Below are 23,828 nucleotides of genomic sequence, written 5' to 3'. Positions count from 1 at the left end.
TAAGGTTATCTCTGGGTAATGCTATTGCTGATTTATTATCTCCTTTGTTTCCTTCTCTCACCATTTAAATTTTATCCAGTAAGCTTTCTGAATTCTAATCGAATAAATAAGCAGGTAGACTCTTAATTTGTCAGGGGGCCACTGTACAATCCTGCCCACCAGATAGTGTCATCTGGCTACTATCCATGTCAAAATGCTTTCATCTGTGAATACATTAACCTAATTAACTGAATACTGAGACTGTGTACTGCCAGGTTTTGACTTTTCATTGAAGACAATTTTCATAAATTACAGGAAGAAAGAAAGATAGTTCTTTACTTTGCTACCTAAGATTTGTTACCAGTTTGCTACTGTCTAGGAGGAAAACATACAAGAGGAGAAATTGAAAATTGATGTCAACATTGTTGATCATTAGGTTAGACAAGAGACAGAGAAGATAAAGGTAAAGTCTTAGTGATGAATAGGTCACATTTCTGACTCTTGCCAGAAAGCAAATGCGTTTTGATCCACTGGTTAGATGGAAATAACTGAGCTACAAAATGGGTTAAAAGACCAGTTACTTTCTGATTGCTACTTTATTGGAAGGGATGGAAATCTATTTTTTGAGATAGAATCTTACTCTGTAGAACAGGTTTGCCTAGAACTCAGTTAGCTCAGGCTGGCCTCTATCGTACCCCGCTATAGCTTACAAAATGCTGGTATTAAAGGTCTAAGCCACATTTGGATCTAACTCAATAGTTTTCCAGTTGAATAGTATTTTTAACTGATATCTTGCCATTCATTTATTGCCTTTTAAAAAATAATTAGAAGAACTGGTGATGCACACCTTTAATCTTAGCACCACTGAGACAGCCTGGTCTCATATTCAGCTCTAAGGCATTCCCCCAGGAATACAGAGGGAAACCCTGTCTCCAAAAGATAAAGGAAGGAAGGAAGGAAGGAAGGAAGGAAGGAAGGAAGGAAGGAAGGAAGGAAGGAAGGAAGGAAGGAAAAGGGACACATGATTTTAGGGGCTTAATACACATAAAGGATTATGCCTCTTCTAGCCAAAAATGTACCTTGTTTTATTCCCCATATACCTTTTATAAAGGGACAGCGGTTAAGATACAATTATACTGAAAATTAAATGTATTCTATGTTTATAAACAATCACAAACTAAACTGCACTCAATGAGTGGGGACATGCCTTGTGAGGTCCAGACCAATCAGAGGTAAAAAATGGACTATGTGCTGAACAGGACAGCAAAATCACTCCTTTCACAGATTAAGACATGAATTTTGAAAAGTTAACCAATACCATAAAAATAATTACAGGTTATCCTGATCTTCTATACTCAACTAGGTAACTTATTCTGACACTAATCAGGGTACAATACTTACAACCAGGTGATTCCACAATGCCATGTTGGGTGTCAGTAGATAATCTAGTAAATGGTTATATTACCCACCCTAGAAATGTCTCAGAATAAATTATTATTATCATCATTATCATTAAATCCTTGGGATAGAAGCCAAGTCCATGCACATGAGGAAAATGTTCTACCAGAGCTGTACTCTTAGACCCTAAAATAAAATTTTATTTTATGATCATGCTAGGAATCACTTTCAAACAAGTGCTGAAACATTATTTTGTTTACTTTTGAGACAGGGCCTCACATAGCTCAGGCTAGCCATATTATTGTTTTATAGCAGAAGGGAGGTCATAAATTTAAAACAAATTAAATCCCATTTACTTATTTATTTTCTGGTGGGGGCACTGCAAAAATCAGGAAAACTTAACAGTTGCCAGCTCTCATTTTACTACATAGGTTCATGATTAACTCAGATGTCAGGCTTGGTGGCTAGCAACTTTTTTTAAAAAAATGTATTTTATTTGTATGAGCACACTGTAGCTGTCTTCAGACAGACGAGAAGGCAGCACTGAATTCCATTAGAGATGGTTGTGAGCCGCCATATGGTGGCTGGGAATTGAACTCTGGACCTCTGGAAGATCAGTCAGTACTCTTAACCACTGAACCATCTCTCCAGCTCCTCCATTCCCTTCTTTGAGATAGTGCCACATTATGTATGTACCACAGGCTGGCCTCAAAAGTTGTAATCCTCCTCTTTCAGTCTCCTAAGTGCTAGGATGACAAGTGTATACTACTATGCCTAGGCTTAGCCTACTCATTTGGAGAGAGAGTTCACTATGTAGCTAAGGCTGTCTATGAATTCAAGGTATTCCTGCCTCTGCCCATAATGAATAATGGAATTACAGTCTGATCAAGCAACCAGAACAGCTATTCACAAATGAAGTTACCAGCATAGGTTATATAGCAAGATCTTGCCACAAAAGCAAAATAAAGTACAAGAGCGGGGCTGTGATGGTGTATGCCTTTAATTCCAGCACTCGGAAGGCACAGACAGGGAGATATGTGAGTTCAAGGCCAGCCTGATCTACAGAGAGAATTTCAGGACAGCTAGGGCTGCTCAGAGAAACCCTGTCTCAGAAAAATAAAATAATTAAAAGTTTAATTAATTTTGAATCTTGGAAGTCAAGGAGTTCAAATCTGTACAGAAAATAGGTATAGAATAAGGTGCATACTTTGAAAGCCTTTCACATGGGGACCGTTTGCACACAATGCTGAATGAGAAACAAGTATTGCTGAGCAGGGCCCCAGCTCTCTGTTCCACCTCAAACTTCACGTTTTCTAGATGCCTTTTTAATTTAAAATACCCAAAACACCCTTTTATGTTCTAAACTAAATAGAATAAACATATTTTTGAGAAAAATAAAAAGAAACATGGAGATGCTGAGTCTAAGTGGAAATAAAGCCAAGACCAAAGAAAATGTCCCATGGCATCCAATTCAGGGTATTTTCCGCTGTATATGATTATTTATTAAGTTTGACATTAATCTCTCATTTTCTAATACCGCTTGTCTCCTCAAATGGGCATGCACAATGACCTTAAACAATGCTAACAGGTTACATAACACTATTAACAACAGATTACTCCAGAGATAAACTTAAGAATCATCGACAGCTTATCATAATCTTCCTACCTCAAAATAACAAGGGCACTTTAGCATACTCATCTGTTAGTGCTTTTTCTCTAAGGTGGGAGCTCTCAATATGCAGCCCAGGCTGTCCTGGAAAATGTTACCTTTCTGCCTTGATTTGCCAAGTAAAAAAATTACAAATATGTATTACTGTATGTAATATGTACTCATCTTTAGACCCCTATCACTAAGTGCAGTGTCTAGCATATAGTAAGTACTCAATAAATGTTTATTTTCTAAACCCTAGCTCCCCCCAGCACTTACTAGTAGACTTAACTTAGATCAAGCAAAACCAGTGAAATCATTATGTTACATTTAGTCTTCAATCATTAAATACAGAGAATATACTAAATAAATTAATGTACAAAATGAAACCTAAAGGGGACATTTATGCCAAAATTGTACATGCTACACTGAATTAGCTAGCACATTAAGTAAAATGCCTGCCCACTAAAATGTGTCTGACCAGCTTTTAGCCAGCATTACCTTGTTACTTTAGTTGGACTCACTAAATGCACTAAAAGGCAGTGCAATTAAGTAGAGGAATTCTAGGCTAGGACAGAGATTACCAGTTCAAAGTCTGCTAACAATAAACAGTGTAACTCTGAGCAATCCACTTTTTCACCTCTTGAGTCTTCATTACCCTATCTGTAAACGAGAGAGCAGAATTCAAAGATGGGGATGTGCCCAGTCTTTTTTTTTTCTTCTTTAGTTCTAGATGCTGACTTCAGAGCCTAGGGTATACTATGCTGGACTGATGATGTATACCCCCAAACCCTTTGATGCTTTTAGGTCGAACCCAAAACATTCGCCATTTTTAAAACTGTATCACATGCATGAGGAGTGATAAGAAGGGCAAAAAGCAAACACATCATTCCAAGCAATGCCACGAAATAGAAAAGTTTTGTTGATTCTGATTCTGCTTTGTACAGGATATGATGTATCCCAGGCTGGGTTTGAACTCTTGATCTTCTTCCTACCAAATGCACACGTTACAGTGTGAGCCCTCACTGTTTTTTTTATGTATATGGATATTTTACCTGCATGCATATATGTGTATCACATGCACGAGGTACTCGAGGAAGCCAAAAGCAGCACTGAATCCTCTGAAACTGGAGTTGCAGATGGCTGTGACACCGTGTGAGTGTGAGGAAGAGAGCCCCGGCCCTCTGAAAGAGCAGTCAAGGTATTTAAATGGCCATCTGTCCAACCCAGCTTTTGAGGCAGGGTCTCACCACATAGCCCAGGCTGACTTGAGTTCAAAATTCTCATGCACTGACTCCAGGGTTGGGTTTACAGACAAAGCCACAGCATCTAGCTTTCTTTCCCTTTCCTTTTTTCTATTGGTGTATAGTCATTGTACAAAATAGTGGGTTATACTAGTTTCACAAATTTCATAATGTCTCTCAATCAAATTTTAACATTTTCTTTGATATGCTCAAAAAAAAATCAAACCCAGAGCCCTACACATGGTAAGCAAGTATTTACTGTACTACACTGAGCTAATATACCAATACAACCTTCACAATCATAATAACCTTTTTAAAAAACAATTTTAATCCCAAAAGACTGAGTCAGATTTATCTATGTATTAAATTTGATATCTGAATTCCATAATTTCCTATACTATTTGATAATTAGGAAGCTTACCATATGCATTTTTTAAAATAAGGACTAACCTTTTACCATTTCACATGAATACCGAACAATAGATAAAAGCCAAAACTGAAACATAAATACTCAAGTAATCAAGCCTGTTAAGACAACATAAACCATACTGGATTTTACAGTAAAAATCACTGATAAATACATGCTCATAAATACCAACTGCAAACACATTTGTTGCTATACATCTATGTCAGCTTTAAAACTTTTGAGAATAAAATCAAACTTGTTTATAGTAAAATATTCAAACATGTAAGGCACAGGAACAAAGCATAGGTTTCCATCCCTCTTCTTCAGAAGTAACCAGGGTTACCATTTTTTCTGTATCTCTTACAAGGGTCCATGTGACCCAATCCAAATAGATTTAAGCATATGTTTCTGTGTCTGTAGGTATAACTCTATCTGGCCTAAAATCTTTTCCATTCTTAAGTCATGGGGGGAAACAGTCCCAGGCACAATCTTTACATACACGTTCAGTACACTGAAAATGGTGCAAACAATGAGACAAAGTAGCATCATGCTATACAGAAATGTTAAATAGCATAAACTTAGATATTTGCTTAGAGGTTACATGAAGCAACAGGAGTGAGGTGGCCAGGGAGCCAGAGTTCTGATCTAATTAGCATGGTAACCTTAGACAAGACATGAAACCCTGAGCAGGTTTTGCTTTGTAAAACAAAGAGTTAAGCTTTCCAATTCAAAAATGGCATAACTCTAAGATGGCCGGCTCTTAACAGTGTTCTCTTGAACTGGCTAAAAAAAAAAAAAAAAAAAAAAAAAAAAAAAAAAAAAAAAAAATCCTATGAAGGAGAAACTGAGAAATAGCAGTTTCCAGTCTGCTTCTGTTTCTATGACTCATTCACTATCGAGGTATAGATGGGCTGTCAGAAGTAGCGCCATAATTGTACTTGAAGGCAAAGTAGTAGATTAAACTCCGGTAGGTTTGTTTCCCCCCAAGGCTTCCACTAATGTTTTCCTTTTTGAAGATGTTAAGAATCACTGCTTAATTTCTACAGTCATCGCTCCCCTCCCTTAAAAGAAAAACACCCCACAATTCAAGTCAACTGTGGAGTTAAAATAGTGAAACTAAAAGTTAAAGTGACTTTTTTTTCTTTCAGTAATATGCTGGGGAAGTGACCAAGGTGACAAAGAGGCAAAAATGACCAGCAATCTCCTCCTCTGGAAACTCTCTGGCCCTCATTCTTTTGAGTCCTTGCCAGCAACAGCACCCGGCCCCATACAAGGCATCGGATGGGGAGGGGGGGGCAAGGAGGTTGATCGTATCTTTTTTGTTTCTTTTTTAATTATTTAACTAGATTTACCTTAGGTGTCACGAAGTTTAAGGAGGCTGACCCGAAGGCTTGAAGCCAGCCAGCCTACCCACGGCTTCCAGGGAATCCCGGGAACCTGGACAAGGAGCCCAGGCCAGCATTCCCCGAGGGCAGGCGCGGCCTTTCCCGCCCAACTAAAGCAGAGCTACTAGCCCAAGCGGAAGGGAGGGGGAAGAAAAGGAGGGAGGGAAAAGGAGAAGGGGGAGAAGGAAGAAGGGGGAGGAGGAGGGACGCGGGAGGACGAAGGGGGGAGGAGTAGGAGGGGGAAAGGAGTAGGAGGGAGGGGAGAGGAGAGGAGGGGAGGGGAGAGGGAGGAGAAGGGAGAGGAGAGGAGAGCAGAGCAGAGGAGGGGAGGGCGGGAAACCCACAAGAGCTGTACCCACCGCGCCAAGCAATCCAGTCCTAACTAACCACCGGGGGCGACGGCTCCCGAGGGGAGGGTCCCGGAGGAGGGGCGGCGCGAGCCCGGATCAGGAAAACACAACTCTGCTGGGCGGCGGGACCCGGCCTAGGAGAAGGAAACGGAAGTCACTATGGCTCCCTCCCTCCCTCCCTCCCTCCCTCCCTCCCTCGGCCTTTCCAGGCAGGACAGTCCCTTTGGAGAAAACTCGAAGACCGGAACCAAGTGCATCCACGTCAGTACTTAAAAAAAAAAAAAAAAAGCACCCGGTCCCGTCCGCCCGCTTCCCGGGCGCGCCCAGGCCCTGGCCTCAGGCCATGTCCTTCCCACCTCCCCCTTCACCCCCGGGAGCTCTGCTCCCGCCCGGCACAGCCCCTCCTTCTTTGCCACTCCGCCATCTTCCAACCTACCTCGGGGCCGAGCACCCCTCGATTAGCACGGCGCCCGCTCCGGGGACCGCCAAGGTCCCGCCGCCTCCCGGAGCCGGAAGGGGGCATGGAGAAAACCCCCAGTCCTCCTCATTATGCAGCCCGACCCCCCCACCCCCTCCCCTCCCTCCTCCCCAGCTCCAAGCCAGAGCCTGACCCAGCCGCTGCACATGCGCACAGGTCACTTCGCAGTCCCCGCCCCCAACTCAAGCATTTCCTCTTTTAGCAACCAGGACTTTTTTTTTTTTCTTTTACCCCCCTACAGCTTTTACCTGGACTCTAGGGTGAGGGAGGAGTTGGGGAATACAGGTAAGAAGATTAAAAAGCGAGGGGAAGGGGGTCACAACACATTGAGTTCTCACCGGATACCAGGGACCCTAGTAGGTATATAACATATTCCTTGTTATTTTTGAGAACCCAGGAAGGCAGGACACCTCTATGAAGTTCCACTGTACAGGGGAAACTGAGACCCGGAGAAAATAATTATCCCAGTATCACACATACCTCCGACAAAAAAAGTAAACTAAGATTAGAGAATCAGTTGTTTCCAAATAGAGGGAGATGGAAGGAATTACGGGGGAGACAAACAGAATGGGAAATATTTAACTTGTGAAAAAAAAGAGAAATAATTGAACAAAGATGAGTTCTCAGATAAAACATTTAAATTTCAGGAATTTCGACTCCTAATGGCTAGTGTAATAAGATGGATTGCATATATTTAAAAGAAGATCATGAGTACCTTCTGCCTGGTTAAATAACGCTGCCCTTGATGAAAAGGAACTTGAAAAAGGAAAAGAAATACATTTGGCTCTTAAACTTTTGTTAGTGTAATATCCCTCCTTATGCAATCTTTTGAAAAAATGATTACATTGATTTACTGTGTGAGGTCAGAGGACACACTTGAGCCCACTCCCTCCCAGAATGTGGGTTCTAGAGAAGAACTAATATCCTCAGGTTTGGTGGCTATGCCCTTACCCACTAAGCCATCTGTGTCCCAGGTCCCAGGGTGTGCTCTTAAGAGCTCTGAGAATTATATCTGACCGATTACAATGATAACAATTTCAAGCAAGGGCTAGGAATGTAACTCCGTAATAGTCAAGCACATGAAAGGTTAAATTCAAACCCCATCACTGCCAATCAAACAACTGCAAGCAAATACTGATCTCACCTCTCCGAGCATTCTTAAATATGAAAACCAGTAAAGCACCATCTTTTCCCCTTTAGATGGGAGTCTTACCAAACCACCTTCAATTTTATCAACAGAAGGATCAGGAGTTCAAAGTCATCCTCAGTAGGAAGTTTGAGGCCAGCCTGAGATGTGAGGGACCCCGTCTCAAAAGACAAACCATTACCTCATTTAAAGGAGGCTGAAGTCAGTTGCGCCTGTCTCTGTAGGAGCTGAACAGTATGACTCAACCCTGGATCGTCCTGACCATTGCTCTGATTTCTCTGCTCTTAGGCTTCCCCTTCCCCCAGTCTAGCTTGCGTGCGGCTGAGTTAAATCTTTCCATTCTCACTTCAGGATAAGAGTAAATCTCCTTAGCCTTAAGTTCACTCTCCTCCAAGACAGTGTACGGTGTCCTCTAAGAGAACTACTTAACTTGCCCGGCTCTTACCAGTTTGCCTGCCTTCTAGCAATATAGTGAAACAAATTCCCTTACCTGCAGATTGTATTTGCTCAGTTTCTGTTATCTTTTATTCTTTTAACTTAAAGTGTAGTTATAGAATCTTTATTATTGTTGTTTGGGGCTTTTTGTTGTTTGTTTTTGTGGATCTTTTTTTTTCTAAATAGCCCAGGCTGTCTCCAAAGTCATTGTGTAGGCTAGACCAGCCTGAAACCAATGAGCCTTATGTTTCAGTCTCTGACTGCTGAGATTGCAAGCTCCAGCCATGTCACCTAACGAGTACTGTTTGGCTTGGATTTTTTTTTTTTTTAATTGAGACCTCATGTATCCTAGGCTGGCTTCAAACCTATGTAGCCAAGGATGGCCTTGAATTCCTGATCTTCTTTCCCGAGAATTGGGATTGTTCCACCATGTCTGGTGACACAGACCTTTCTATGTGGCCATACCTTACCAGCTGGGCTCAAATTCATGACAACTGTCTGTCTTAACCTCCAGAGTGCTGAGATGAGCTTAAACCACTACACCCAGCCAGCTAACACTGTTTTTATTGTGGAGCATACGTAAATCTACTGTTGTAGCCATTTTGTCTGTGAATGACATGAGGACATGACTACTCCACAGTGTCATGAAAGAGAAGGATCTTATTGGACAGTTCAACCAGAAGCACCAGTGAAAGTCCAGACTGAACCAAGCCTTGAGAGGAGAGAGGGGAAGAGAGAAGAGGAAAACAGGCAAGTGGATCAGAGAGGAGTTGAGGATCAAGAAAGTGTATGGTCAAAATGACAGGTCCATATAGGAATGAGAAGGGAGGGCGAAGAGAAGTGAAGTCCAGCCTCTAGGCAGGAGAGGGTGGGGGTGGGGTGGGAAGAGCCGGGAGGAGCCATGGGTACTGAGTGAGACTTGTCCTGACCTTCTTTGGGACCTAATAAAAGTACATAGTTCAGTGGCTTTGAGGACATTTCCGTTGTTGTGTAACCACCACCACTGTCCAGTGCCAGCACTTTTTCATGTAACTGCACATTAAAGTGAGCGCTTTGTTACAGTGCGCCATGTCACACAATACGGCCACTTGGATAAATATCTGGTCTCTCTTATGCTCTGAGCTCACTTGTGGGAAGATCTATGTCCAACTCATTTTTGGAAAACTCTTGAAGTCATCTTTTATACTCTTTCAATTGATTCCTGGGAGTGCATGGCATGCCGTGTGTGGAGGTCAGAGGACAGCGTGCTGGGGTTGACCCTTTCCCCCCATTCATTTGGGGTCTAGGAATCAAACTCTGTTCATCAGGATTGTCAGCCCCTTTACCCACTGCTAGCTCTTTTTTTTTTTCCCCCAAGACAGAGTCTCATGTATCCCAGATAGAGCTGGGACTTTCTTCTTCCTCCTCCTCCTCTTCTCTTTTTCTTTTCCTTCACCTTTGTCGTCTTCTTCTCTCCCTCATCTTCATTTTCTTCTTTTATTATTAATGTGGTTATGTGAGAGAAATGCATACGTCCAGGCTTACACACGCATGTGTGTATGGAGGGGCTATTTCAGTAATTAGTTTTCTACTTCTCCTATCAGTTCCATGGGTCACACTTAGGTTCCCAGACTTGTAAGATCAATGCTTTTACCTGCTGAGCCATCTTGGAAGACCAACCTTCACCTCCCTATTACTGGGATTCTAGGTGTTCACCACCATGTCCAGTTCATGCCTATGCCGCCGCTCTGGGGATTGAAGGTGGGGCTTTGTGCATACTAGGAAACTATGTCCAGAATAGCACGGTTCTCACCAGCTTCACCAGTACTCCAGAGAGCCCATCCCTCTCCTGCCATGCAGAACCTTCCTCACCGCTCTTTTCAGTTCTCTTTCTACACCATCCCCACAGTGACCAGTGATGCATGCGCATAAACCACAATCCAGATCATCTTTTCTGCCCAGATCCCTTTTCTGGCTCTCCATTTCACTCAAAAGAAAAAGAGTCACCAGATTTCTCATTACCACTAAAGTTTATGGTGGCAGCCACCATGATGATATCCAACTAGTCTCTCACTAGTCACCAGTGCTTGCATGTGGGTTTTTTTTTTTTCCTTCTGGATAGAATTAGGGCTTTTGTGACTCATAAAATACAAAAGTAGTGAGTGACATATTGAGGTGAGGCTGTAAGAGGCCTGTGGTTCCTGCCTTCCTCTTTTGGATTGGTTGCTGGGGAATAAGCCAGGTAAGGTTTGAGTACTCAAACAGAAGGTGAAGCCAGGAGTGATGGTTCATGACTGTAATCCCAATACTTAGGAGGCCAAGGCTTATTCAGTGCTTATGAATCTGAAGCCAGCTGGTCTACATAGTAAGGAAAGAAAGAAAGGAAGGAAGGGAGGAAGGAAGGAAGGAAGGAAGAAAAGAGAGAGAGAAGACAAAAATACAGAAAAGACAAAAAAAAAGAAAAGACAGAAATAAGAAAGGACAGACAGACAGTTGGCATGTGTTTGTAGTCTAGTCCTTGGAGGTGGAAGTGGAATCAGGAAGGCCAGGATTTTAAGAACAGCCTTGGCTGCATAGGAAGCCAACTTGGGCTACCTATCTCAAACCCCACTCAAAAGAGAGAAAAAGAGAAAGGAAGAAAAGGAGGGCAAGAGAGCATCCCAGGATCTGAACAATCCTAATGAGAAAAGTCCTAACCCTTTCTCATCTTTTCTCTCTAGCAACCACACCTTCCTCACCATGTAAGACACTTTGAAAAGGATAGTTAGGTCCGATCTTTTGAGATTTGGCATGTTGCTCATTTGGTAATGTGCTTGCCTAGCATGCATGAAGCTCTGAGTCTGATCTCCAGCACTACATAAATCTAGTGTGTTGGTACCCACCTGTAATTCCATTACTTGGGAGTATGGGCTCCTGGTTATCCTCAATGACATAGTAAATTCAAAGCCAGCTTTAGATATAGATACAGATAAGACCCTGTCTTAAAAAAACAAATCGGAGATGACAGCAGATGCTGGCGAGGTTGTGGAGGAACACTTCTCCACTGTTGGTGGGGTTGTAAACTGATACAACCACTCTGGAAATCAGTCTGGCAATACCTCAGAAAATTGGACATAGTACTACCTGAAGACCCAGCTATTCCACTTCTGGGCATATACCCCAGAGACACTTTAATACACAACAAAGGTACATGCACCACAATGTTCATAGCGGCTCTATTTATAATAGCCAGAAGCTGGAAAGAACCCAGATGTCCTTCAGAAGATGAATGGATACAAAAATTGTGGTACATTTACACAATGGAATACTACTTAGCCACCATAAACAATGACTTGACCAAATTCTTAAGAAAATGGCTGCATCTAGAGAAGATCATCCTGAGTGAGATAACCCAGTCACAAAAGAACAGACATAATATGCAGTCACTGATAGTGGGATGCTAACCCCAGAGGCTTGCACTCCCCCAGAAACAACTCACAGACTGTATGAAGTCCAAGAAAAAAGAAAACAAAAGAAAACAAAACAAAACAAAAACAAGTCATGCTCAATCCTTACCCACCAAGAACACATTGACAAATTCTGGGTTACACCCTGTGCTACATGTACTGTTTGCTCATTGTAAAAATAAAATCTTTACACACCAAGAAAACTTTGACTATTTCCAGGTTACATCTTGTTTTACATGTACTTTATGCTCATTGTAACTAGTAAGATCATAATCACACTATCAAACCTTAAAAAAAAAACAAGTACTGACAAAAATGTATACTTTTATGCAAAAAATGCTTAAAATCTGTACATTTTTCTTTGTTTTTTAAAATAAAGTTGTAAAAAAAAAAAAAAAAAAAAAAACAAATCGCAGGCTGAAGAGATGGTTCAGTAGTTAAAAGCACTGACTGCTCTCCCAGAGGTCCTGAGTTCAATTCCCAGCAACCACATGGTGGCTCACAACCATCTGTAATGGGATCTGATGCCCTCTTATGGTGTGTCTGAAGACAGCTACAGTGTGCTAATATATATAATAAATACATCTTTAAAAAATGAATCAATAAATTGGGTGTGGTGGCACACACCTTTAATCCCAGCACTTGGGAAGCAGAGACAGACAGATCTGAGATTGAGGTCAGCCCTGGTCTGCAAATCAAGTTCCAGGACATATGGCAAGGACTACCCAGAGAGACCCTGTCTCAAAAACAAAATGAAACAAATCAATACAACAAACTAACGTCTCCAAACAAAACCATATAATCTCTTGAGAACCAAAGTTAGAACTATTCATGTGAACCTCTCTCCTGAATATGTGTGCAGTTTCTTTTTCTTTCTCCTTTTTTTTTTTTTTTTTTTTTGGTATATAGGCCAGACAACTTCAGACTAAGTTTCCCAAGAGCTATGAGTAATTAGATTTTTGTAAATTTGACACAGCTAGAGTCACCTGAGAAGATATGGGTGGTGCCACCCCTAGGCAGATGGGTCTGGGTTGTATTAAAAACAAATTAATCAAGCCATAAGAGCAATCCAGTAAACAACATTCCTTTACGGTCTCTGCTTCAGTTTTTGCATCTAGGTTCAGGCCTTAAGTTCCAGGCCACACTGCCTTCCATGAGCAGCTATAAACTGTAAGATGAAAAAGAAAATCCCCCATGTTCCCAAGTTGCTTTTGGTCATGGTTTTATGACATCAATAATACAGGGACTGCCTAGTAATACAGGGACTGCCTAGCTGGTATCCGAGACAGTCACTTTGCCTGTAGCCTACCATGTATGCCAACAGCTCCAGGGCATCTACCCATCTCTGCCCCACCAGTGCTTGTATTACCAGCCCATGTCATCATGCCATTGTTACCTCCTAGGTTCTGGGTATTGAAGTCAGGTCTTCATGCTTGGGAGGCTAGCACTTTGCTTCAGTTATCCTCTCGCCCAGCCCAGTTGTCAGAAGCTAAGTCTTGGAGTACTTTATTACACCTATTACATAGCAATAGATACCTAATGACAAAATCCTACGCAGACATCACCCCTGTCATCTCTGTACCCTCCCCTCCCCCCACCCTCACCTTTTCTTCCTTTACTGTCATGCGCCAGTGCCTGCTGCTCATTCTGCCTGGAACACTGACTTCTCATGAAGCCCAGGATTTCCATGTCTGGCCCTTTGCCTCTCTTGTCATGTTGGCTTGGTTGTCACCATCTCCACCAGTCCCACAGTGACCACCGTATTTAGAACTAATAAAGCTAGGCATATAGCAATTATCCATCAGATCCCAGGACTGTTCCCAAACAATGAAAACAAATGTATAATTGATTCCTCCTTCCAGTGCTCCGCTCCCAGTCTCCCCTACTCTATATTTTCTGTTTTTAACAGTATTTGTTATTTTCTTTCTAGTTCTTTGTTTTTGTTTTTGAGTCAGGGTCTCACTACATAGTTCAGGCTGGCCTGAGATGCTGTGTAGACCAGGCTGGCCTCAAACTCACACAGATGCCTCTGCTTTTAACGCCTTGCCCAAATTTTGTGGATAAAGACATTTGCTACCATGCTCAGGTCTTCACCTCTTAAATATATTTTTGTATTTCATTTTCAAAATAATAGGCTTTATTTTGATATTTTCATATGTGAAAATATCATGTGCCTTGTTCATGTTCCCCTGCTATTTTTTTTCATTCATCTGCTGCATTTTTTTGATATACTGTATAGTCATCTTACTATTTATTGTATTTTATTTTTAAGTTTTGTGTATGTGTAGTGTAAGTGTCTGTGGGGGGAGTGTATGCAAATAAGTACAGGTTCCCACAGAAACCAGAAGAGCATCAGATCTATTAGAACTAGAGTTACAGGCAGTTGTGAGCCTCCCAATGTGTGTGCTGGGAACTGAACTGAGGTCCTATGGAACAGCAGTACATACTCTTAACCACTGAGCCATTTCTTTTGTGTTTGTCTTTTGATAGACTGCCTTTTCTTTATTTTTTGACAACGTCATACACATAATGAATCCTGGTTATATGCAGCCATAGTCTCCTCTCCCACTTCCCAGTGGAATTCCTAGCTCCTCATTTACCCTATCTTAGGCAACTTCAACATGTCCATTCCCCATTACATGTCCCCTCAACTATTTTCTCTTCTTGTTTTATTATTTTATATGTGTTAATGTTTTGCTACCATATGTGTCTGTGCACTATGGGCATTCCTGGGGACGGCCGGGGACAGAAGAAGGCATTGGAACCACTGGAACTGGATTTACAGATGGTTATGAGCTTCCGTGTGGTTGCTGAGAATCAAATCTAGGTCTTTTGGAAGAGCTGTCAGTGCTCTTAACCACTGAACACTGACCTCTCCCTCTCTCATCTATTTTCTTTGTTATGTTTTTACCTTCCATCCATGCTAGACTAAAATCTTCAAGAACAAAATGATCAGGAGCAGGCATGGTCCTGCATTTCCATAACCCCAGTATTTAAGAGGGTACAGAAGAAAGAGCAAGAATTTGAGGACAGCTTCACTATGTAGCAAAACCTCGTCTCAAAGATAAAACATGGACTGGAGAGGTGGCTCAGTGATGAGGAATGCTTTCTGGTTTTGCAGAGGCTCTCCATTAAGTTCCCAGTGACTCAACACCATCTGTAACTCCAATTGCCAGTGATCTGATGCCCTCTGTTTGAACTTTTTATCAGATGATACACATGAACTCTAGCAGGCTCACATACAGTTAAGACAAGAAAGGAAGGAAAAAAGCAGAAAAAAAAAAAAAACATTACAGAGAGCAGAGATCTTTCCGTTGTTCGAAGATACAAATAGTCACAACAGCATCTGACATGGTATGGGCTCAGTAGGTATTTGTAAAACGAATCAACAAGCATCTCCTGACTATTTCACACCCTTGGTAAATACTTAGTGTCTTAGGGTTTCCATTGCTGTGAAGAGACACCATGACCACAGCAACTCTCATAAAAGTAAACATTTAATTGGGTCTGTCTTACAGTTTCAGTGGTTTAGTCCATTGTCATCATAGCAGGAAGTACAGTAGCATGCAGACAGACACCGTTCTGGAGAAGGAGCTGAGAGTTCTATATCTTGATCTGAAAGCTGCCAGGAGAAAACTGTCTTCCAGGCAGCTAAAAAGAGGGTCTCAAAGTCCACTCCCACGGTAACACACTTCCTCCAATAAGGCCACACCTACCCCAACAAGGCCACACATCCTAATAGTGCCACTCCCTGGGCCAAGCATATTCAAACCACCACACTTAATGAGTGAGTTGTCCGGTGGGGGTTATAATCTTATAAAAGTATGATGTCTGGGTTCTGTGTCCAAAGACCCACAGAAATGTTAAATTAAAAAAAAAAAATCTATTGTGAGCTTACCCTTCCCTATACAAGGACATTTGCTTGGAATTTTTCTGAATTAAGGAAAATATTGGGAAAAGGTATACAAGTTACTAGACTGCAACTGATGAAAGTGACAGTGTCCAAAGTTAGGCATGATGGCATACACCTGTAATCTTAGTATTCAGGGGGTGAGGATAGGAGCACCAGAAGTTCAAGGCCATCCAGGAGCTACTCAGTAAGTTTCAAGCCAGTCTGAGATACATGAGAGAACACTAAACAAAACAAAACAACAACAAACTCAGGGAAAACCCTGCCAGTGACCCTGTCTTAGAGTTTTACTGCTGTGAACAAACACCATGACCAAGGCAAGTCTTATAAGAACAACATTCAATTATGGCTGGCTTACAGGTTCAGAGGTTCAGTCCATTATCAAGGCGATGTGTATGCCAGTGTCCGGGCAAGCATGGTGCAGGAGGAGCTGAGAGGTCTACATCTTGTTCAGAAGACAAACAGGAGAAGACTGGCTTGCAGGCATCTAGGACAAGGGCCTTAAAGCCCACACCCACAGTGACACACTTCCTCCAACAAGGCCACACCCACTCCAACAAGGCCACATCTCCAAATAATGCCACTCCCTGAGCCAAGAATATTCAAACCACCACAAGCCCACTAAATCATTTAACCAGACATTTACTATGTTGCTACACCGTAGAAGAAAGAAAATGGATGACATAAAAATTCATAGAAAATGAGGACAAGATAAAAGAATCAAGTGCAACCTGAAGCTGTTGCTGAAAATAGGAGAAAGGACGCAGCTTTGGAGACTAAAGGCAGAAGAGGAAAAGAGAACTACTGTCTAGAGACAGTAGTCACTAGACTTCAGTGGCATCAAGGTTTTATCCAAAGCAAAATGTGCAGTTACCTACTCAGAGCAATCAGACTGGTTTAGCATTGAAACCTTTTTGCAAAACATCAAATGATAAAGCCCAAACATAGCAGACAGAAAGCAGAAGTGCTCTGAGTAAAGCTATGTGAGTAGAGTGAGCCCAGGCTTTGCCCTTAGAACTGTCATCTTGTGTCCTTTTACAGGAAAAGATACATACCTGCCAAGGATCATGCTGGTGTCTGTCAGTGGGCAGTCTTTTTGAAGATTATTCATGATGATCAATTGGCATCTACTTGCAGCATTTCCTTTCTTGCCCTCTGGCTTCTTTCTTTCTTTTCTTCCTTTACTTTCCTTTTTTGATTTTATTACTAGTTCTCTCGTATCTCCCTCTCTGGCATTCTTGTTCTCTCTCTTTGCCTTAACAAGCTCTCATACTATAGTCCAGACTGGTTTGGGACTTCTCCTGGGACTTGTGTTTCAATTTCCTGAGTTTCTGGGATTATAGGTATGGACCAATCACACCCAGTTTTCTCCTGACTTTTGCTCTGAGGTCTGCAGCCTTAACCTTTCCCACATTCTTTGCAGCTGCAATTTCCTCTCTTTGTTTAGTCATAATATGCCCTTATCTTGGGCTGACAAAACTGCTGTCGCTCCCTAACCCTCCCTTTCCTTCCCTGCCTTTATTTTCCAGGGAAGGGGTCATACAGTTTTGGGGGTGGGGAAAGAATCTCATAAAGTCATCTCAAACAAAGGGAAAAGTCCACCCAAGATTCCTATATACTAGACCAGTCATATGGCTATATTCAATCTCTTCGGTGTTCAAAGAGCCAACAATATCAAAACAGACCCTGTGAGTCTGGATTTAAAACTACTGGAGTTACCATCCAGGAGGAAAGCTGGCTTGTTGGGGGTCAATATGGATAATAGGATGTGTATTTAGGTAGAAAGAATATGAACTAGAAGCCAAAGAGCTGAATGGATTCATATCTTAAATGTAAATAGACTCTAACCGAGTTAGTATCTGCTAACTGTGAACACTTAGACCGTGTTACTTTTAAAATTTTGACTTTTTAATGTGATTGCTACAGGGTGCGTGTCCATGTGAGTATGGATGTTTTTGTGCAATGTTTTAGGTTTGGAGGTCAGAAGACAACTTTCAAGAGTTGATTTTCACCTTCCATCCTCTTGGGATCTAAGAATTGAACTCAGGTCATCAGGCTTGCAAAGTCAAGTGCTTTTTCTCCACTGAGCCACACAACACTGAGCCATTTTGCTGGCCCTCGGATTCTTTCGTTTGTTTGCTTGTTTGTTTTTCAAGACAGGCTTTCTCTGTGTATCCCTGGCTGTCCTGGAACTCGCCCTGTAGACCAGGCTGACATTAGACTCCTGAGAACCGCCTGCCTCTGCCTTCAGAGTCCTTGGACTAAAGGAACGTGCTGCCACCCAGCTTGGCCTTCGGAGTTTTTAAAAGGACTGGAGAGAAACAACTCACAGGCCACATGAAGCTCAAGAAAAACAAAGGCCAAAAAAATGAAAGCCTCAGTCTTTCTTAGGAAAAAAATAAATGTATAGCACCCTCTCAGAGTGTGGTACACCTGCACCTTAAATCATCACTAATCCAAGAGCTAAAATAATAGCCTTGTGGCAATTTTTGGTATTCACAGATCATTATACTTAATCTATACCCAATAAGAAATCTGTTTCCATGTTACATTCTGTTCTACATGTACTTCATGCTTATGATAACTAGTGGGATTTCAATGCATGCTATCAAACCTCTAAAAGAATTAAGTACTGACAAAATAATTCATATAATGTAATGCCAAAATGCCCTTCAAAATCTGTATATGTATTCCTCTTTTTTAAAAATAAAGTGGTAAGGAAGAAAGAAAAGGGCTGGAGATATAACTCGGTGATAAGTGCTTATCTGACACTTGTAGGAGTCTCTTCTCAATTCCTAGTACCTAGGGTGTGGATAGGGAGAAAAACCCGACTGCACCAGAATCAACTGGAAAGGACAGCAGAACTAAACTTCTCCCCAGAGGACAGCCTGCAGTGACTGGTTCTGAATCATATCCTGGAATTAGGCCTTTCCGAAAGGTCTTCCGCTGATTCTGACTCACCAGCGGGCTTCAGCATAACTAGACTATAGATTAAAGTTCATGTATGAACTTTACAGAGCCATGTATGGATGGAGTTGTATCTCCTCCAATTTATATGTTGGTTCTGTCTCCCAGTACTTAAGAATGTGACTATATTTAGAGACAGGACCTTTGAAGCTGTATCTAAAATAAAGTGGTGGTCATAGTGGATCCTAATAATACTTGATTGATGTCCTTATAATAGGCGAGGAGGCCATTAAAGGAAATGTCAGTGACACACATACATGGAGACCATATGAGTGCCTAGGGACCAAGGTGGCAATGTGCAAGCCAAGGACCAAGGCCTTAGAAGAAAGTGAACTTTTTTCATGCCTTGATCTGAGACTTCATCCTTCAACAACAACAACAAATAAGACAGCTAGCCTTCTGACCTGAGACCAAACAAATTTGTATCTGGTATTTTTGCTATGGCAGCTCAAATGGACTAAGACAAACTTTTTGAGTCTGGCCCCAAGTAGTTCACTCGAGCCTCTGCCACTCTTTGCATTCTCCCTCCCACTCAGCCGTTTTAAAAACTGAATCCTCAGGAAACTCCAGCTGTAGATCTCCAGGATAATGTTCAGTGAAATGGGATCAGCAGATTACGCCTCTCTTAGCGGTTGCGTGACAAACAGATGTGACCGTCTATTGTTAAAACACGTCTCGTGGCATCTGTTAAAGGAAGGCTGTATCGTGCTGGGGATGGTGACCTCAAAGGGAAATCTTGCAGCAGAGGAAGGAAGTTAGGTTCAGCTTCAAGCATAGGAAGGAAGAGTAGCAGTATGTAGCCAAGGGAAAGGATAAGGTCAACAAACAGAAAGCTTCCCAGAGGAACCGTCAAATCTAGGGAAGTTCTTGCTGGAGGCTGACCAGAGCAATGAGGGCGGAAGGAGGGATTTGATCAAATATTGAGGGTGGTGATTGCTAGAGACTCAAATTCTTAATTAAACTGAACTAACTGGACTTAGGACACAATCCAGTGGCTGAGAGGAGTCAGACCCCGGTTTGATGAAGGACAGAGCTTCTGTCACTATGTAACACAGTGAACACAGTGTATGCAGGGTAAGCACATGGTAAATGTCAGCAGCTCCATTCTAAAGCATTAACTGCCATTCCAGTGCACAAAAGCAGTTTGTTCCATTTCTATGTCTGTTTATGCTCTGACCTGTCGGCTTAAATGCTACTGCTCCATTTATCTAATTCTCAGTTTTCCCTCAGGACGGAAGTCTTAGCCATCTGTGATGCTGGACACCTGCAATCTCGGCTCTTGGGAAGCAGACACAAGAGTAACAGGAATTCAGAGCCATGGCCCAGCTTCTTGGTGCACACCTTTAATCACAGCACTTAGGTGGCTGAGGCAGGTGCATCTCTGTGAGTTCCAGGCCAGTCTGCCTGAGTTCCAGGACAGCCAGAGCTAAACTGTGAGACCCTATCTTGAAGGAAAAACCAACCAACCAAACAAACCCAGAACCAAAAAAAAAAAAAAAAAAAAAGAAGTGTTCGTGTTAATAGCCAGTTTTGACTATGTAGAAAGTTGGAGGCCATCCTGGAGCTACATAAAACCCTATGTTGAAAAATAAATAAATACTTTAAAAAGATTTATTAAAAGGGGATGGGGTGGGGTGGAGAAATGGCTCAGTGGTTAAGAGCACTGACTGCTCTTCCAGAGGTCCTGACTTCAATTCCCAGCATCTACATGGTGGCTCACAACCATCTGTAATGGGATCTCTTCTGGTGTGTCTGAAGACAGCTACGGTGTACTTACATATAATAAATAAATAAATCTTATTAAAAAATAAATTAATGCCGAAGCCTAATGTAGTCTGCTTTGATCTGCACCCAGGACCCCTCTTGTTGGCTCCGCCAGACAGATGGCACTGCAGGAATGGGCTCTGGTAGTTGAGTGGTGCAGTGCTTCAGAGAACCTAACGTGAGAGCATCCTGCATGCTTGGCATTCTGCTAGGTTTGTGATCACAACATGAAAATAAAGAATGTCCGGGCTGCAATACAGGTTAGTTGGTAGGATGTTGTGTCAGCATCATATAGAGCAAGTATGGGCCATTGTGGCATTTAGGGGTGGAGACAAGAAGATGAAGAATTCATGTGAAGCCCTGTCTTATAAAACAGAACAACAAAATAAAACAAAACAACTATGGCCAAAAAGTTCTTTCTTTCCCTTTGGCTGGAGAGGTAGCTGAGCAGTTAAGAGCTTACTCTTTTTGTAGAGGACTGGAGTTTGATTTCTAGAAATCACATAGTGGCTCACAACCGTCTTAATTCCAGTCCCAGCTGTTTTGACTCCCTATTATGGCCTCCATGGGCACTATATGCACATGATGCACGTGCGTGTGCATGCACACACACACATACACACAAAGCTAATTCATTTATTTTTAATTTTTGAGACAAGGCGTCTCTAGGTTGTCCTTGAACTTGCTATATATTGTAGAGTGGGTTCCACCTTTCTGGTTCAGCCCCCCCATAAAGCTAAGAGCACAAGTGTGTATCACCAGACTTAGCAGGCTTATGGTACAGTGCAGTTTTAGGAATGCTTCTCCAGCAGTGAAACCTCAAAAGAATCCCTAGATTTGTGTGTTGTTTTGCTGTGTTTGGGTTTCCTTGACACAGGCTGGGCTCTAACTTGTGGCCCTGAAGCTTCAGCTCCCCGAGAGTAAGGATTGGAGGCTAGAGCCACTCTGCCTGGCCCATCATCAAGTATGTGAAGTCAAAGCTGGCTTTTAGAAAATCACTATGACAGCATAATGTAGTGAAAGGATTTGAGGGAAGAAATGGAAAGGAACTCAGGAGACAATTGCAGTAACCCTGGAAACAAGAAAGTTCCCAGCAGAGAGAGTAGCAGTGTTTCTAAAAGACATGCTCTCAAGCTGAGCCTGAGGAAGCATATAATTCTAGCACCTGGCAGTCTGTTGCAAAACGTTAGTGAGTTTGAGGCCAGTCTGGGTTATGTGGTAAAGCTCTGCTTCAAAAACAAATAAGCAAAAAGAAAACAACTCAATCATAAAATGTAAACAAACAAATAAAAACCATTCCCAAGCAGAAGTTTCTCAAGAGAAGATACAAGAATGGCTAAAGGCACTGGTTTTTTATCCCAGTACTTGAGAAGCAGAGGCAGGAGGATCTCTGTGAGTTTGAAGTTATCCATGTCTATAGTGAATTCTAGGAAATACAGGGCTACATAGTAAGACCCTGTCTCAAAAACATGGCTTAAGGTATGCGAGGGGGAAAATCATCACTAATCATCAGGAAATGAAATCAGAACCACAAGGAGATATCCCTTTAGATCCTTAAAAATAATTGTTTTAAAAACGATCTCGGGCTGTGGCTGGGGTTTAGTTGAGTACTTGCTTGACACGCCCAAGGCCCTGGATTTGATCTCTGGCATGTCACTGAGCTGGCCACAGTGACACATGCCTCTAATGTAGGCATGAGAGGCCAGAGTTCAAAATTCTCAGCGGCGTAGTGAGCTTAAGGTTCACCAAAGATACAAGAGAACCTGTCTCACAAAATCAAATTTAACAGTGATGATGAGGATGTAGAGGAAAGAGAACCTTTGTACATAATTGGCAGAAATGTTAACTAGCACTGTCATTATGGAAAATGGTATGGGGACATGGTCACGTGCCTGTAATGTCAGCATTTGGAAGGTTGAGGCAGAATTGCTACAAGCTCGAGACTAGCCAGAGCTGCCTAATCAGTTCCAGGCCAGTTTAATCTGCAGGATAAGGCCATATCTAAAGAAAGAAGAAGCATTAGGAAAGTTCCTAACGAGACAGGTGTTTGTCGCCTGGCTGCATTCAAGGCCATCCTGATCTACACAGTGAGTTCCAGAACAGTCCGATCTATGCTGAGTTACACTGTTTTGGGTAAACAACAAAAGCCTGGCAATGGTTCTGCAGGCCTTTAATCTTAGCACTTGGGAGGTCGAGGCAGGCAGATCTCTGCATTCAAGGCCAGCCTGGTCTACAGAGTGAGTTTTAGGACAGCCAGAGCTACACCGAGAAACCCTGTTGTCTTCAGAAAAAGAAAAAGAAAAAGAAAAAGAACAAACAAAAAGAAAGTACTTGCACCACTGGGTCATCTGCATCGCATGTTCACATTAACTGCAGCAGGATTCATAACTGAGAAACAAAAATAACCCTAGTTATCAACTAATGATTGGATACAAAATGTGATTTCCGACAACATGGATGGAACTGGAGAGAAATTATGTTAAGTGAACTAAGCCACACAGAGAAGACAAAGTGTATCATGATTTAAACACATGTACAATGTTCTTAGCTATCACTTGACGTCCAATAAGGATGCACATTTTTTTATACTTTTATATATCAGTTAAAAATAAATTTAGCTGGGTGTCAGGATGTGCCAGTAGTCCTGACTCTCGGGAGGTTGAAGCAGATGATTGTCCAGGTTCAGGAGTTTAAAGCCAACTTAGGTAACGTAGCAATATCCAATTGTTGAGAAAAGGACTAAGATTATCGGTCAGTGGGAGAGGAGACTCCTTGCCTAGGATGTCGGAAGAACTGAGTTCAACCCCTAGTTCTATACAATGTAATGTGTTTATTCTGTGGAAGCAGGGTCTTCCTACGCAGCCTCGCGTGCCGCTTCGACCAGCCTATTACTTGCTATGTAGACCAGCCTGGCCTCAAATCTTCAGTGATCTTCCTGCCTCACCTACCTCCCAAGTGCTAAGATTACAGGGATGCTGCACTGTGGTCTACGTGTTGGGATCCAGCTGTGGTTCTGTATCCTCTGTTTTCTCCTTCAGCCTTCCGAGGGTCCAGGCACTGCTGCACACCAGTCTGGAGATGAAGCAGAGAACAGAACACGTAGGGTCTGCAGGATCCTGGTCAGGCTGGGAATGACTGCAGGGGTGTGTGTGGTGGGGGTGGGGGGCGCTTCGCCAAGGATTTTAATGGAACGGCTCTCTTCGACAATGTGAGCTTGCGTACACACACTTTATTTGGGGTGACCAAGGGAGAACCTTGGAGAGTGGAAAGCAGTTTTCAGGGTAAAAGAAAT

The 23,828-nt window shown here is 42.3% G+C and overlaps 1 protein-coding gene across 3 annotated transcripts in view; it reads right to left on the bottom strand.

The window, feature by feature from the left end:
- Positions 1 to 17,073, bottom strand: part of XIAP (X-linked inhibitor of apoptosis) — a 44,174-nt gene extending 27,101 nt beyond the window's left edge. Inside the window, exons 1-2 of one of the 3 annotated variants that reach the window (XM_080909843.1) lie at positions 16,861 to 17,073; positions 6,420 to 6,544 (exon numbers count right to left, since the gene is read on the bottom strand). The gene's annotated coding sequence lies outside the window, so the exon portion shown is untranslated. Of the gene's footprint in view, positions 1 to 6,419; positions 6,545 to 6,846; positions 6,981 to 16,860 lie in introns of those variants that run through there. The other 2 variants (XM_080909842.1, XM_080909844.1) reach the window with 2 other exon arrangements.
- Between the last annotated feature and the right edge of the window lie 6,755 nt (positions 17,074 to 23,828).

The sequence above is a fragment of the Micromys minutus genome (assembly GCF_963924665.1).
Source record: "Micromys minutus genome assembly, chromosome: X".
In the NCBI taxonomy this organism is placed as follows: Eukaryota; Metazoa; Chordata; class Mammalia; order Rodentia; family Muridae; genus Micromys; species Micromys minutus.
The sequence above is the reverse complement of the archived record's forward strand: the minus strand, read 5'-3'. Positions and strand labels throughout refer to the sequence as shown.